This window comes from Hoplias malabaricus, chromosome Y (genome assembly GCF_029633855.1).
Source record: "Hoplias malabaricus isolate fHopMal1 chromosome Y, fHopMal1.hap1, whole genome shotgun sequence".
NCBI classification, from domain to species: domain Eukaryota; kingdom Metazoa; phylum Chordata; class Actinopteri; order Characiformes; family Erythrinidae; genus Hoplias; species Hoplias malabaricus.
In genome coordinates, this window is record NC_089820.1 from 33,530,035 (window position 1) to 33,548,469 (window position 18,435).

An 18,435-nucleotide genomic window follows, 5' to 3' on the forward strand; every position below is an offset into this window, starting at 1 on the left:
GATGTTAGAATGGCAGGTTGAACTGACGTTAAAATTCAGACGTTAATCAGAGGTTGGGATTTGGTCACCATACCTTACAACTAAATGTTGGTAATTTACGTCAATTTGACATCAGGATGTGACGTTTGGAAGATGTTGGATTTTGGTTGCATAACATCACTACTTAAAACCAACAAATTATCAACGTCTATTGATGTTAGAATGGCAGGTTGAACTGACGTTAAAATTCAGGCGTTTATCAGATGTTGGGATTTGGTCACCATACCTTACAGCTTAATGCTGGTAATTTACATCAATTTGACATCAGGATGTGACGTTTGGAAGATGTTGGATTTTGGTTGCATAACATCACTACTTAAAACCAACAAATTATAAACGTCTATTGATGTTAGAATGGCAGGTTGAACTGACGTTAAAATTCAGACGTTTATCAGACGTTGGGATTTGGTCACCATACCTTACAGCTTAATGTTGGTAATTTACGTCAATTTGACATGAGGATGTGACGTTTGGAAGATGTTGGATTTTGGTTGCATAACATCACTACTTAAAACCAACAAATTATCAACGTCTATTGATGTTAGAATGGCAGGTTGAACTGTTGTTAAAATTCAGGCGTTTATCAGACGTTGGGATTTGGTCACCATACCTTACAGCTTAATGCTGGTAATTTACATCAATTTGACATCAGGATGTGACGTTTGGAAGATGTTGGATTTTGGTTGCATAACATCACTACTTAAAACCAACAAAATATCAACGTCTATTGATGTTAGATTGGCAGGTTGAACTGACGCTAAAAGTCAGATGTTTATCAGACGTTGGGATTTGGTCACCATACCTTACAGCTTAATGTTGGTAATTTACGTCATTTTGACATCAGGATGTGACATTTGAAAGATGTTGGATTTTGGTTGCATAACATCACGAAATAAAACCAACAAATTATCAACGTCTATTGATGTTAGAATGGCAGGTTGAACTGACGTTAAAATTCAGACGTTAATCAGAGGTTGGGATTTGGTCACCATACCTTACAACTAAATGTTGGTAATTTACGTCAATTTGACATCAGGATGTGACGTATGGAAGATGTTGGATTTTGGTTGCATGACATCACTACTTAAAACCAACAAATTATCAACGTCTATTGATGTTAGAATGGCAGGTTGAACTGTTGTTAAAATTCAGGCGTTCATCAGACGTTGGGATTTGGTCACCATACCTTACAGCTTAATGCTGGTAATTTACATCAATTTGACATCAGGATGTGACGTTTGGAAGATGTTGGATTTTGGTTGCATAACATCACTACTTAAAACCAACAAAATATCAACGTCTATTGATGTTAGAATGGCAGGTTGAACTGACGTTAAAATTCAGACGTTAATCAGAGGTTGGGATTTGGTCACCATACCTTACAACTAAATGTTGGTAATTTACGTCAATTTGACATCAGGATGTGACGTTTGGAAGATGTTGGATTTTGGTTGCATAACATCACTACTTAAAACCAACAAATTATCAACGTCTATTGATGTTAGAATGGCAGGTTGAACTGACGTTAAAATTCAGACGTTTATCAGACGTTGGTATTTGGTCACCGTACCATACAGCTTAATGTTGGTAATTTACATCAATTTGACATCAGGATGTGACGTTTGGAAGATGTTGGATTTTGGTTACATAACATCACTACTTAAAACCAACAAATTATCAACGTCTATTGATGTTAGAATGGCAGGTTGAACTGACGTTAAAATTCAGACGTTAATCAGAGGTTGGGATTTGGTCACCATACCTTACAACTAAATGTTGGTAATTTACGTCAATTTGACATCAGGATGTGACGTTTGGAAGATGTTGGATTTTGGTTGCATAACATCACTACTTAAAACCAACAAATTATCAACGTCTATTGATGTTAGAATGGCAGGTTGAACTGACGTTAAAATTCAGATGTTTATCAGACGTTGGGATTTGGTCACCATACCTTACAGCTTAATGTTGGTAATTTACGTCATTTTGACATCAGGATGTGACATTTGAAAGATGTTGGATTTTGGTTGCATAACATCACAAAATAAAACCAACAAATTATCAACGTCTATTGATGTTAGAATGGCAGGTTGAACTGACGTTAAAATTCAGACGTTAATCAGAGGTTGGGATTTGGTCACCATACCTTACAACTAAATGTTGGTAATTCACGTCAATTTGACATCAGGATGTGACGTATGGAAGATGTTGGATTTTGGTTACATAACATCACTACTTAAAACCAACAAATTATCAACGTCTATTGATGTTAGAATGGCAGGTTGAACTGTTGTTAAAATTCAGGCGTTCATCAGACGTTGGGATTTGGTCACCATACCTTACAGCTTAATGCTGGTAATTTACATCAATTTGACATCAGGATGTGACGTTTGGAAGATGTTTGATTTTTGTTGCATAACATCACTACTTAAAACCAACAAAATATCAACGTCTATTGATGTTAGAATGGCAGGTTGAACTGACGTTAAAATTCAGACGTTAATCAGAGGTTGGGATTTGGTCACCATACCTTACAACTAAATGTTGGTAATTTACGTCAATTTGACATCAGGATGTGACGTTTGGAAGATGTTGGATTTTGGTTGCATAACATCACTACTTAAAACCAACAAATTATCAACGTCTATTGATGTTAGAATGGCAGGTTGAACTGTTGTTAAAATTCAGGCGTTTATCAGGCGTTGGGATTTGGTCACCATACCTTACAGCTTAATGCTGGTAATTTAGATCAATTTGACATCAGGTTGTGATGTTTGGAAGATGTTGGATTTTGGTTGCATAACATCACTACTTAAAACCAACAAAATATCAACGTCTATTGATGTTAGATTGGCAGGTTGAACTGACGCTAAAAGTCAGATGTTTATCAGACGTTGGGATTTGGTCACCATACCTTACAGCTTAATGTTGGTAATTTACGTAAATTTGACATCAGGATGTGACGTTTGGAAGATATTGGATTTTGGTTGCATAACATCACTACTTAAAACCAACAAATTATCAATGTCTATTGATGTTAGAATGGCAGGTTGAAATGACGTTAAAATTCAGACGTTTATCAGACGTTGGTATTTGGTCACCGTACCATACAGCTTAATGTTGGTAATTTACATCAATTTGACATCAGGATGTGACGTTTGGAAGATGTTGGATTTTGGTTACATAACATCACTACTTAAAACCAACAAATTATCAACGTCTATTGATGTTAGAATGGCAGGTTGAACTGACGTTAAAATTCAGACGTTAATCAGAGGTTGGGATTTGGTCACCATACCTTACAACTAAATGTTGGTAATTTACGTCAATTTGACATCAGGATGTGACGTTTGGAAGATGTTGGATTTTGGTTGCATAACATCACTACTTAAAACCAACAAATTATCAACGTCTATTGATGTTAGAATGGCAGGTTGAACTGACGTTAAAATTCAGGCGTTTATCAGATGTTGGGATTTGGTCACCATACCTTACAGCTTAATGCTGGTAATTTACATCAATTTGACATCAGGATGTGACGTTTGGAAGATGTTGGATTTTGGTTGCATAACATCACTACTTAAAACCAACAAATTATAAACGTCTATTGATGTTAGAATGGCAGGTTGAACTGACGTTAAAATTCAGACGTTTATCAGACGTTGGGATTTGGTCACCATACCTTACAGCTTAATGTTGGTAATTTACGTCAATTTGACATGAGGATGTGACGTTTGGAAGATGTTGGATTTTGGTTGCATAACATCACTACTTAAAACCAACAAATTATCAACGTCTATTGATGTTAGAATGGCAGGTTGAACTGTTGTTAAAATTCAGGCGTTTATCAGACGTTGGGATTTGGTCACCATACCTTACAGCTTAATGCTGGTAATTTACATCAATTTGACATCAGGATGTGACGTTTGGAAGATGTTGGATTTTGGTTGCATAACATCACTACTTAAAACCAACAAAATATCAACGTCTATTGATGTTAGATTGGCAGGTTGAACTGACGCTAAAAGTCAGATGTTTATCAGACGTTGGGATTTGGTCACCATACCTTACAGCTTGATGTTGGTAATTTACGTAAATTTGACATCAGGATGTGACGTTTGGAAGATATTGGATTTTGGTTGCATAACATCACTACTTAAAACCAACAAATTATCAATGTCTATTGATGTTAGAATGGCAGGTTGAACTGACGTTAAAATTCAGACGTTAATCAGTCGTTGGTATTTGGTCACCATACCATACAGCTTAATGTTGGTAATTTACATCAATTTGACATCAGGATGTGACGTTTGGAAGATGTTGGATTTTGGTTACATAACATCACTACTTAAAACCAACAAATTATCAATGTCTATTGATGTTAGAATGGCAGGTTGAACTGACGTTAAAATTCAGACGTTAATCAGAGGTCGGGATTTGGTCACCATGCCTTACAAATAAATGTTGGTAATTTACGTCAATTTGACATCAGGATGTGACGTTTGGAAGATGTTGGATTTTGGTTGCATAACATCACTACTTAAAACCAACAAATTATCAACGTCTATTGATGTTAGAATGGCAGGTTGAACTGACGTTAAAATTCAGGCGTTTATCAGATGTTGGGATTTGGTCACCATACCTTACAGCTTAATGCTGGTAATTTACATCAATTTGACATCAGGATGTGACGTTTGGAAGATGTTGGATTTTGGTTGCATAACATCACTACTTAAAACCAACAAATTATAAACGTCTATTGATGTTAGAATGGCAGGTTGAACTGACGTTAAAATTCAGACGTTTATCAGACGTTGGGATTTGGTCACCATACCTTACAGCTTAATGTTGGTAATTTACGTCAATTTGACATGAGGATGTGACGTTTGGAAGATGTTGGATTTTGGTTGCATAACATCACTACTTAAAACCAACAAATTATCAACGTCTATTGATGTTAGAATGGCAGGTTGAACTGTTGTTAAAATTCAGGCGTTTATCAGACGTTGGGATTTGGTCACCATACCTTACAGCTTAATGCTGGTAATTTACATCAATTTGACATCAGGATGTGACGTTTGGAAGATGTTGGATTTTGGTTGCATAACATCACTACTTAAAACCAACAAAATATCAACGTCTATTGATGTTAGATTGGCAGGTTGAACTGACGCTAAAAGTCAGATGTTTATCAGACGTTGGGATTTGGTCACCATACCTTACAGCTTAATGTTGGTAATTTACGTAAATTTGACATCAGGATGTGACGTTTGGAAGATATTGGATTTTGGTTGCATAACATCACTACTTAAAACCAACAAATTATCAATGTCTATTGATGTTAGAATGGCAGGTTGAACTGACGTTAAAATTCAGACGTTAATCAGTCGTTGGTATTTGGTCACCATACCATACAGCTTAATGTTGGTAATTTACATCAATTTGACATCAGGATGTGACGTTTGGAAGATGTTGGATTTTGGTTACATAACATCACTACTTAAAACCAACAAATTATCAATGTCTATTGATGTTAGAATGGCAGGTTGAACTGACGTTAAAATTCAGACGTTAATCAGAGGTTGGGATTTGGTCACCATGCCTTACAACTAAATGTTGGTAATTTACGTCAATTTGACATCAGGATGTGACGTTTGGAAGATGTTGGATTTTGGTTGCATAACATCACTACTTAAAAGCAACAAATTATCAACGTCTATTGATGTTAGAATGGCAGGTTGAACTGACGTTAAAATTCAGGCGTTTATCAGATGTTGGGATTTGGTCACCATACCTTACAGCTTAATGCTGGTAATTTACATCAATTTGACATCAGGATGTGACGTTTGGAAGATGTTGGATTTTGGTTGCATAACATCACTACTTAAAATCAACAAATTATCAACGTCTATTGATGTTAGATTGGCAGGTTGAACTGACGCTAAAAGTCAGATGTTTATCAGACGTTGGGATTTGGTCACCATACCTTACAGCTTAATGTTGGTAATTTATGTCAATTTGACATCAGGATGTGACGCTTGGAAGATGTTGGATTTTGGTTGCATAACATCACTACTTAAAACCAACAAATTATCAACGTCTATTGATGTTAGAATGGCAGGTTGAACTGACATTAAAATTCAGACTTTTATCAGACGTTGGGATTTGGTCAGCATACCATACAGCTTAATGTTGGTAATTTACATCAATTTGACATCAGGATGTGACGTTTGGAAGATGTTGGATTTTGGTTACATAACATCACTACTTAAAACCAACAAATTATCAATGTCTATTGATGTTAGAATGGCAGGTTGAACTGACGTTAAAACTCAGATGTTTATCAGACGTTGGGATTTGGTCACCATACCTTACAGCTTAATGTTGGTAATTTACGTCAATTTGACATCAGGATGTGACGTTTGGAAGATGTTGTATCTTGGTTACATAACATCACTACTCATAACCAACAAATTATCAATGTCTATTGGTGTTAGAATGGCAAGTTGAACTGACGTTAAAATTCAGACGTTAATCAGACATTGGGACTTGGTCACCATACCTTACAGCTTAATGTTGGTAATTTACGTCAATTTGACATCAGGATGTGACGTTTGGAAGATGTTGGATCTTAGTTGCATAACATCACTACTTAAAACCAACAAAATATCAACGTCTATTGATGTTAGATTGGCAGGTTGAACTGACGCTAAAAGTCAGATGTTTATCAGACGTTGGGATTTGGTCACCATACCTTACAGCTTAATGTTGGTAATTTACGTAAATTTGACATCAGGATGTGACGTTTGGAAGATATTGGATTTTGGTTGCATAACATCACTACTTAAAACCAACAAATTATCAATGTCTATTGATGTTAGAATGGCAGGTTGAACTGACGTTAAAATTCAGACGTTAATCAGTCGTTGGTATTTGGTCACCATACCATACAGCTTAATGTTGGTAATTTACATCAATTTGACATCAGGATGTGACGTTTGGAAGATGTTGGATTTTGGTTACATAACATCACTACTTAAAACCAACAAATTATCAATGTCTATTGATGTTAGAATGGCAGGTTGAACTGACGTTAAAATTCAGACGTTAATCAGAGGTTGGGATTTGGTCACCATGCCTTACAACTAAATGTTGGTAATTTACGTCAATTTGACATCAGGATGTGACGTTTGGAAGATGTTGGATTTTGGTTGCATAACATCACTACTTAAAACCAACAAATTATCAACGTCTATTGATGTTAGAATGGCAGGTTGAACTGACGTTAAAATTCAGGCGTTTATCAGATGTTGGGATTTGGTCACCATACCTTACAGCTTAATGCTGGTAATTTACATCAATTTGACATCAGGATGTGACGTTTGGAAGATGTTGGATTTTGGTTGCATAACATCACTACTTAAAACCAACAAATTATCAACGTCTATTGATGTTAGATTGGCAGGTTGAACTGACGCTAAAAGTCAGATGTTTATCAGACGTTGGGATTTGGTCACCATACCTTACAGCTTAATGTTGGTAATTTATGTCAATTTGACATCAGGATGTGACGTTTGGAAGATGTTGGATTTTGGTTGCATAACATCACTACTTAAAACCAACAAATTATCAACGTCTATTGATGTTAGAATGGCAGGTTGAACTGACATTAAAATTCAGACTTTTATCAGACGTTGGGATTTGGTCAGCATACCATACAGCTTAATGTTGGTAATTTACATCAATTTGACATCAGGATGTGACGTTTGGAAGATGTTGGATTTTGGTTACATAACATCACTACTTAAAACCAACAAATTATCAATGTCTATTGATGTTAGAATGGCAGGTTGAACTGACGTTAAAACTCAGATGTTTATCAGACGTTGGGATTTGGTCACCATACCTTACAGCTTAATGTTGGTAATTTACGTCAATTTGACATCAGGATGTGACGTTTGGAAGATGTTGTATCTTGGTTACATAACATCACTACTCATAACCAACAAATTATCAATGTCTATTGGTGTTAGAATGGCAAGTTGAACTGACGTTAAAATTCAGACGTTAATCAGACATTGGGACTTGGTCACCATACCTTACAGCTTAATGTTGGTAATTTACGTCAATTTGACATCAGGATGTGACGTTTGGAAGATGTTAGATCTTAGTTGCATAACATCACTACTTAAAACCAACAAATTATCAACGTCTATTGATGTTAGAATGGCAAGTTGAACTGACATTAAAATTCAGACGTTAATCAGAGGTTGGGATTTGGTCACCATACCTTACAGCTTAATGTTGGTAATTTACATCAATTTGACATCAGGATGTGACATTTGCAAGATGTTGGATTTTGGTTACATAACATCACTACTTAAAACCAACAACTTATCAATGTCTATTGATGTTAGAATGGCAGGTTGAACTGACGTTAAAATTCAGATGTTTATCAGACGTTGGGATTTGGTCACCATACCTTACAGCTTAATGTTGGTAATTCACGTCAATTTGACATCAGGATGTGACATTTGAAAGATGTTGGATTTTGGTTGCATAACATCACAAAATAAAACCAACAAATTATCAACGTCTATTGATGTTAGAATGGCAGGTTGAACTGACGTTAAAATTTAGACGTTTATCAAACGTTGGGATTTGGTCACCATAACTTACAGCTTAATGTTGGTAATTTACGTCAATTTGACATCAGGATGTGACGTTTGGAAGATGTTGTATTTTGGTTACATAACATCACTACTCATAACCAACAAATTATCAATGTCTATTGGTGTTAGAATGGCAAGTTGAACTGACGTTAAAATTCAGACGTTAATCAGACACTGGGATTTGGTCACCATACCTTACAGCTTAATGTTGGTAATTTACGTCAATTTGACATCAGGATGTGACGTTTGGAAGATGTTGTATTTTGGTTACATAACATCACTACTCATAAACAAAACAAATTATCAATGTCTATTGGTGTTAGAATGGCAAGTTGATCTGACGTTAAAATTCAGACGCTAATCAGACATTGGGATTTGGTCACCATACTTTACAGCTTAATGTTGGTAATTTACGTCAATTTGACATCAGGATGTGACGTTTGGAAGATGTTGGATTTTAGTTGCATAACATCACTACTTAAAACCAACAAATTATCAATGTCTATTGATGTTAGAATGGCAGGTTGAACTGACGTTAAAATTCAGACGTTAATCAGAGGTTGGGATTTGGTCACCATACCTTACAGCTTAATGTTGGTTATTTACATCAATTTGACATCAGGATGTGACGTTTGGAAGATGTTGGATTTTGGTTACATAACATCACTACTTAAAACCAACAACTTATCAATGTCTATTGATGTTAGAATGGCAGGTTGAACTGACGTTAAAATTCAGATGTTTATCAGACGTTGGGATTTGGTCACCATACCTTACAGCTTAATGTTGGTAATTTACGTCATTTTGACATCAGGATGTGACATTTGAAAGATGTTGGATTTTGGTTGCATAACATCACAAAATAAAACCAACAAATTATCAACGTCTATTGATGTTAGAATGGCAGGTTTAACTGACGTTAAAATTCAGACGTTAATCAGAGGTTGGGATTTGGTCACCATACCTTACAGCTTATTGTTGGTAATTTACATCAATTTGACATCAGGATGTGACGTTTGCAAGATGTTGGATTTTGTTTACATAACATAACTACTTAAAACCAACAACTTATCAATGTCTATTGATGTTAGAATGGCAGGTTGAACTGACGTTAAAATTCAGATGTTTATCAGACGTTGGGATTTGGTCACCATACCTTACAGCTTAATGTTGGTAATTTACGTCAATTTGACATCAGGAAGTGACATTTGAAAGATGTTGGATTTTGGTTGCATAACATCACAAAATAAAACCAACAAATTATCAACGTCTATTGATGTTAGAATGGAAGGTTGAACTGACGTTAAAATTCAGACATTTATCAGACATTGGGGTTTGGTCACCATACCTTACAGCTTAATGTTGGTAATTTACACCAATTTGACATCAGGATGTGACGTTTGGAAGATGTTGGATTTTGGTTACATAACATCACTACTTAAAACCAACACATTATCAATGTCTATTGATGTTAGAATGGCAGGTTGAACTGACGTTAAAATTCAGATGTTTATCAGACGTTGGGATTTGGTCATCATACCTTACAGCTTAATGTTGGTAATTTACGTCAATTTGACATCAGGATGTGACATTTGAAAGATGTTGGATTTTGGTTGCATAACATCACAAAATAAAACCAACAAATTATCAACGTCTATTGATGTTAGAATGGCAGGTTGAACTGACGTTAAAATTCAGACGTTAATCAGAGGTTGGGATTTGGTCACCATACCTTACAACTAAATGTTGGTAATTTACGTCAATTTGACATCAGGATGTGACGTTTGGAAGATGTTGAATTTTGGTTGCATAACATCACAAAATAAAACCAACAAATTATCAACGTCTATTGATGTTAGAATGGCAGGTTGAACTGACGTTAAAATTCAGACGTTTATCAGACGTTGGGATTTGGTCACCATACCTTACAGCTTAATGTTGGTAATTTACATCAATTTGACATCAGGATGTGACGTTTGGAAGATGTTGGATTTTGGTTACATAACATCACTACTTAAAACCAACAAATTATCAATGTCTATTGATGATAGAATGGCAGGTTGAACTGACGTTAAAATTCAGATGTTTATCAGATGTTGGGATTTGGTCACCATAACTTACAGCTTAATGTTGGTAATTTACGTCAATTTGACATCAGGATGTGACGTTTGGAAGATGTTGTATTTTGGTTACATAACATCACTACTCATAACCAACAAATTATCAATGTCTATTGGTGTTAGAATGGCAAGTTGAACTGACGTTAAAATTCAGACGTTAATCAGACACTGGGATTTGGTCACCATACCTTACAGCTTAATGTTGGTAATTTACCTCAATTTGACATCAGGATGTGACGTTTGGAAGATGTTGGATTTTAGTTGCATAACATCACTACTTAAAACCAACAAATTATCAACGTCTATTGATGTTAGAATGGCAGGTTGAACTGACGTTAAAATTCAGACGTTAATCAGAGGTTGGGATTTGGTCACCATACCTTACAGCTTAATGTTCGTAATTTACATCAATTTGACATCAGGATGTGACGTTTGCACGATGTTGGATTTTGGTTACATGACATCACTACTTAAAACCAACAACTTATCAATGTCTATTGATGTTAGAATGGCAGGTTGAACTGACGTTAAAATTCAGATGTTTATCAGACGTTGGGATTTGGTCACCATACCTTACAGCTTAATGTTGGTAATTTACGTCAATTTGACATCAGGATGTGACATTTGAAAGATGTTGGATTTTGGTTGCATAACATTACAAAATAAAACCAACAAATTATCAACGTCTATTGATGTTAGAATGGAAGGTTGAACTGACGTTAAAATTCAGACATTTATCAGACATTGGGATTTGGTCACCATACCTTACAGCTTAATGTTGGTAATTTACATCAATTTGACATCAGGATGTGACGTTTGGAAGATGTTGGATTTTGGTTACATAACATCACTACTTAAAACCAACACATTATCAATGTCTATTGATGTTAGAATGGCAGGTTGAACTGACGTTAAAATTCAGATGTTTATCAGACGTTGGGATTTGGTCACCATACCTTACAGCTTAATGTTGGTAATTTACGTCAATTTGACATCAGGATGTGACATTTGAAAGATGTTGGATTTTGGTTGCATAACATCACAAAATAAAAACCAACAAATTATCAACGTCTATTGATGTTAGAATGGCAGGTTGAACTGACGTTAAAATTCAGACGTTAATCAGAGGTTGGGATTTGGTCACCATACCTTACAACTAAATGTTGGTAATTTACGTCAATTTGACATCAGGATGTGACGTTTGGAAGATGTTGGATTTTGGTTGCATAACATCACAAAATAAAACCAACAAATTATCAACGTCTATTGATGTTAGAATGGCAGGTTGAACTGACGTTAAAATTCAGACGTTTATCAGACGTTGGGATTTGGTCACCATACCTTACAGCTTAATGTTGGTAATTTACATCAATTTGACATCAGGATGTGACGTTTGGAAGATGTTGGATTTTGGTTACATAACATCACTACTTAAAACCAACAAATTATCAATGTCTATTGATGTTAGAATGGCAGGTTGAACTGACGTTAAAATTCAGATGTTTATCAGATGTTGGGATTTGGTCACCATACCTTACAGCTTAATGTTGGTAATTTACGTCAATTTGACATCAGGATGTGACATTTGAAAGATGTTGGATTTTGGTTGCATAACATCACAAAATAAAACCAACAAATTATCAACGTCTATTGATGTTAGAATGGCAGGTTGAACTGACGTTAAAATTCAGACGTTAATCAGAGGTTGGGATTTGGTCACCATACCTTACAACTAAATGTTGGTAATTTACGTCAATTTGACATCAGGATGTGACGTTTGGAAGATGTTGGATTTTGGTTGCATAACATCACTACTTAAAACCAACAAATTATCAACGTCTATTGATGTTAGAATGGCAGGTTGAACTGACATTAAAATTCAGGCGTTTATCAGACGTTGGGATTTGGTCACCATACCTTACAGCTTAATGTTGGTAATTTACGTCAATTTGACATCAGGATGTGACGTTTGGAAGATGTTGTATTTTGGTTGCATAACATCACTACTTAAAACCAACAAATTATCAACGTCTATTGATGTTAGAATGGCAGGTTGAACTGACGTTAAAATTCAGACGTTAATCAGACGTTGGGATTTGGTCACCATACCATACAGATTAATGTTGGTAATTTACATAAATTTGACATCAGGATGTGACGTTTGGAAGATGTTGGATTTTGGTTACATAACATCACAAAATAAAACCAACAAATTATAAACGTCTATTGATGTTAGAATGGCAGGTTGAACTGACGTTAAAATTCAGACGTTAATCAGAGGTTGGGATTTGGTCACCATACCTTACAACTAAATGTTGGTAATTTACGTCAATTTGACATCAGGATGTGACGTTTGGAAGATGTTGGATTTTGGTTGCATAACATCACTACTTAAAACCAACAAATTATCAACATCTATTGATGTTAGAATGGCAGGTTGAACTGACGTTAAAATTCAGGCGTTTATCAGACGTTGGGATTTGGTCACCATACCTTACAGCGTAATGCTGGTAATTTACATCAATTTGACATCAGGATGTGACGTTTGGAAGATGTTGGATTTTGGTTGCATAACATCACTACTTAAAACCAACAAATTATCAACGTCTATTGATGTTAGATTGGCAGGTTGAACTGACGCTAAAAGTCAGATGTTTATCAGACGTTGGGATTTGGTCACCATACCTTACAGCTTAATGTTGGTAATTTACGTCAATTTGACATCAGGATGTGACGTTTGGAAGATGTTGGATTTTGGTTGCATAACATCACTACTTAAAACCAACAAATTATCAACGTCTATTGATGTTAGAATGGCAGGTTGAACTGACATTAAAATTCAGACTTTTATCAGACGTTGGGATTTGGTCACCATACCATACAGCTTAATGTTGGTAATTTACATCAATTTGACATCAGGATGTGACGTTTGGAAGATGTTGGATTTTGGTTACATAACATCACTACTTAAAACCAACAAATTATCAATGTCTATTGATGTTAGAATGGCAGGTTGAACTGACGTTAAAATTCACATGTTTATCAGACGTTGGGATTTGGTCACCATACCTTACAGCTTAATGTTGTTAATTTACGTCAATTTGACATCAGGATGTGACATTTGAAAGATGTTGGATTTTGGTTGCATAACATCACAAAATAAAACCAACAAATTATCAACGTCTATTGATGTTAGAATGGCAGGTTGAACTGACGTTAAAATTCAGACGTTAATCAGAGGTTGGGATTTGGTCACCATACCTTACAACTAAATGTTGGTAATTTACGTCAATTTGACATCAGGATGTGACGTTTGGAAGATGTTGGATTTTGGTTGCATAACATCACAAAATAAAACCAACAAATTATCAACGTCTATTGATGTTAGAATGGCAGGTTGAACTGACGTTAAAATTCAGACGTTTATCAGACGTTGGGATTTGGTCACCATACCTTACAGCTTAATGTTGGTAATTTACATCAATTTGACATCAGGATGTGACGTTTGGAAGATGTTGGATTTTGGTTACATAACATCACTACTTAAAACCAACAAATTATCAATGTCTATTGATGTTAGAATGGCAGGTTGAACTGACGTTAAAATTCAGATGTTTATCAGATGTTGGGATTTGGTCACCATACCTTACAGCTTAATGTTGGTAATTTACGTCAATTTGACATCAGGATGTGACATTTGAAAGATGTTGGATTTTGGTTGCATAACATCACAAAATAAAACCAACAAATTATCAACGTCTATTGATGTTAGAATGGCAGGTTGAACTGACGTTAAAATTCAGACGTTAATCAGAGGTTGGGATTTGGTCACCATACCTTACAACTAAATGTTGGTAATTTACGTCAATTTGACATCAGGATGTGACGTTTGGAAGATGTTGGATTTTGGTTGCATAACATCACTACTTAAAACCAACAAATTATCAACGTCTATTGATGTTAGAATGGCAGGTTGAACTGACGTTAAAATTCAGGCGTTTATCAGACGTTGGGATTTGGTCACCATACCTTACAGCTTAATGTTGGTAATTTACGTCAATTTGACATCAGGATGTGACGTTTGGAAGATGTTGTATTTTGGTTGCATAACATCACTACTTAAAACCAACAAATTATCAACGTCTATTGATGTTAGAATGGCAGGTTGAACTGACGTTAAAATTCAGACGTTAATCAGACGTTGGGATTTGGTCACCATACCATACAGATTAATGTTGGTAATTTACATAAATTTGACATCAGGATGTGACGTTTGGAAGATGTTGGATTTTGGTTACATAACATCACAAAATAAAACCAACAAATTATAAACGTCTATTGATGTTAGAATGGCAGGTTGAACTGACGTTAAAATTCAGACGTTAATCAGAGGTTGGGATTTGGTCACCATACCTTACAGCGTAATGCTGGTAATTTACATCAATTTGACATCAGGATGTGACGTTTGGAAGATGTTGGATTTTGGTTGCATAACATCACTACTTAAAACCAACAAATTATCAACGTCTATTGATGTTAGATTGGCAGGTTGAACTGACGGTAAAAGTCAGATGTTTATCAGACGTTGGGATTTGGTCACCATACCTTACAGCTTAATGTTGGTAATTTACGTCAATTTGACATCAGGATGTGACGTTTGGAAGATGTTGGATTTTGGTTGCATAACATCACTACTTAAAACCAACAAATTATCAACGTCTATTGATGTTAGAATGTCAGGTTGAACTGACATTAAAATTCAGACTTTTATCAGACGTTGGGATTTGGTCACCATACCATACAGCTTAATGTTGGTAATTTACATCAATTTGACATCAGGATGTGACGTTTGGAAGATGTTGGATTTTGGTTACATAACATCACTACTTAAAACCAACAAATTATCAATGTCTATTGATGTTAGAATGGCAGGTTGAACTGACGTTAAAATTCACATGTTTATCAGACGTTGGGATTTGGTCACCATACCTTACAGCTTAATGTTGTTAATTTACGTCAATTTGACATCAGGATGTGACGTTTGGAAGATGTTGGATTTTGGTTACATAACATCACTACTTAAAACCAACAAATTATCAATGTCTATTGATGTTAGAATGGCAGGTTGAACTGACGTTAAAATTCAGATGTTTATCAGACGTTGGGATTTGGTCACCATACCTTACAGCTTAATGTTGTTAATTTACGTCAATTTGACATCAGGATGTGACATTTGAAAGATGTTGGATTTTGGTTGCATAACATCACAAAATAAAACCAACAAATTATCAACGTCTATTGATGTTAGAATGGCAGGTTGAACTGACGTTAAAATTCAGACGTTAATCAGAGGTTGGGATTTGGTCACCATACCTTACAACTAAATTTTGGTAATTTACGTCAATTTGACATCAGGATGTGACGTTTGGAAGATGTTGGATTTTGGTTGCATAACATCACTACTTAAAACCAACAAATTATCAACGTCTATTGATGTTAGAATGGCAGGTTGAACTGACGTTAAAATTCAGGCGTTTATCAGACGTTGGGATTTGGTCACCATACCTTACAGCTTAATGTTGGTAATTTACATCAATTTGACATCAGGATGTGACGTTTGCAAGATGTTGGATTTTGGTTACATAACATCACTACTTAAAACCAACAACTTATCAATGTCTATTGATGTTAGAATGGCAGGTTGAACTGACGTTAAAATTCAGATGTTTATCAGACGTTGGGATTTGGTCACCATACCTTACAGCTTAATGTTGGTAATTTACGTCAATTTGACATCAGGATGTGACATTTGAAAGATGTTGGATTTTGGTTGCATAACATCACAAAATAAAACCAACAAATTATCAACGTCTATTGATGTTAGAATGGAAGGTTGAACTGACGTTAAAATTCAGACATTTATCAGATATTGGGATTTGGTCACCATACCTTACAGCTTAATGTTGGTAATTTACATCAATTTGACATCAGGATGTGACGTTTGGAAGATGTTGGATTTTGGTTACATAACATCACTACTTAAAACCAACACATTATCAATGTCTATTGATGTTAGAATGGCAGGTTGAACTGACGTTAAAATTCAGATGTTTATCAGACGTTGGGATTTGGTCACCATACCTTACAGCTTAATGTTGGAAATTTACGTCAATTTGATATCAGGATGTGACATTTGAAAGATGTTGGATTTTGGTTGCATAACATCACAAAATAAAAACCAACAAATTATCAACGTCTATTGATGTTAGAATGGCAGGTTGAACTGACGTTAAAATTCAGACGTTAATCAGAGGTTGGGATTTGGTCACCATACCTTATAACTAAATGTTGGTAATTTACGTCAATTTGACATCAGGATGTGACGTTTGGAAGATGTTGGATTTTGGTTGCATAACATCACAAAATAAAACCAACAAATTATCAACGTATATTGATGTTAGAATGGCAGGTTGAACTGACGTTAAAATTCAGACGTTTATCAGACGTTGGGATTTGGTCACCATACCTTACAGCTTAATGTTGGTAATTTACATCAATTTGACATCAGGATGTGACGTTTGGAAGATGTTGGATTTTGGTTACATAACATCACTACTTAAAACCAACAAATTATCAATGTCTATTGATGTTAGAATGGCAGGTTGAACTGACGTTAAAATTCAGATGTTTATCAGATGTTGGGATTTGGTCACCATACCTTACAGCATAATGTTGGTAATTTACGTCAATTTGACATCAGGATGTGACATTTGAAAGATGTTGGATTTTGGTTGCATAACATCACAAAATAAAACCAACAAATTATCAACGTCTATTGATGTTAGAATGGCAGGTTGAACTGATGTTAAAATTCAGACGTTAATCAGAGGTTGGGATTTGGTCACCATACCTTACAACTAAATGTTGGTAATTTACGTCAATTTGACATCAGGATGTGACGTTTGGAAGATGTTGGATTTTGGTTGCATAACATCACTACTTAAAACCAACAAATTATCAACGTCTATTGATGTTAGAATGGCAGGTTGAACTGACGTTAAAATTCAGGCGTTTATCAGACGTTGGGATTTGGTCACCATACCTTACAGCTTAATGTTAGTAATTTACGTCAATTTGACATCAGGATGTGACGTTTGGAAGATGTTGTATTATGGTTGCATAACATCACTACTTAAAACCAACAAATTATCAACGTCTATTGATGTTAGAATGGCAGGTTGAACTGACGTTAAAATTCAGACGTTAATCAGACGTTGGGCTTTGGTCACCATACCATACAGATTAATGTTGGTAATTTACATAAATTTGACATCAGGATGTGACGTTTGGAAGATGTTGGATTTTGGTTACATAACATCACAAAATAAAACCAACAAATTATAAACGTCTATTGATGTTAGAATGGCAGGTTGAACTGACGTTAAAATTCAGACGTTAATTAGAGGTTGGGATTTGGTCACCATACCTTACAACTAAATGTTGGTAATTTACGTCAATTTGACATCAGGATGTGACGTTTGGAAGATGTTGGATTTTGGTTGCATAACATCACTACTTAAAACCAACAAATTATCAACGTCTAT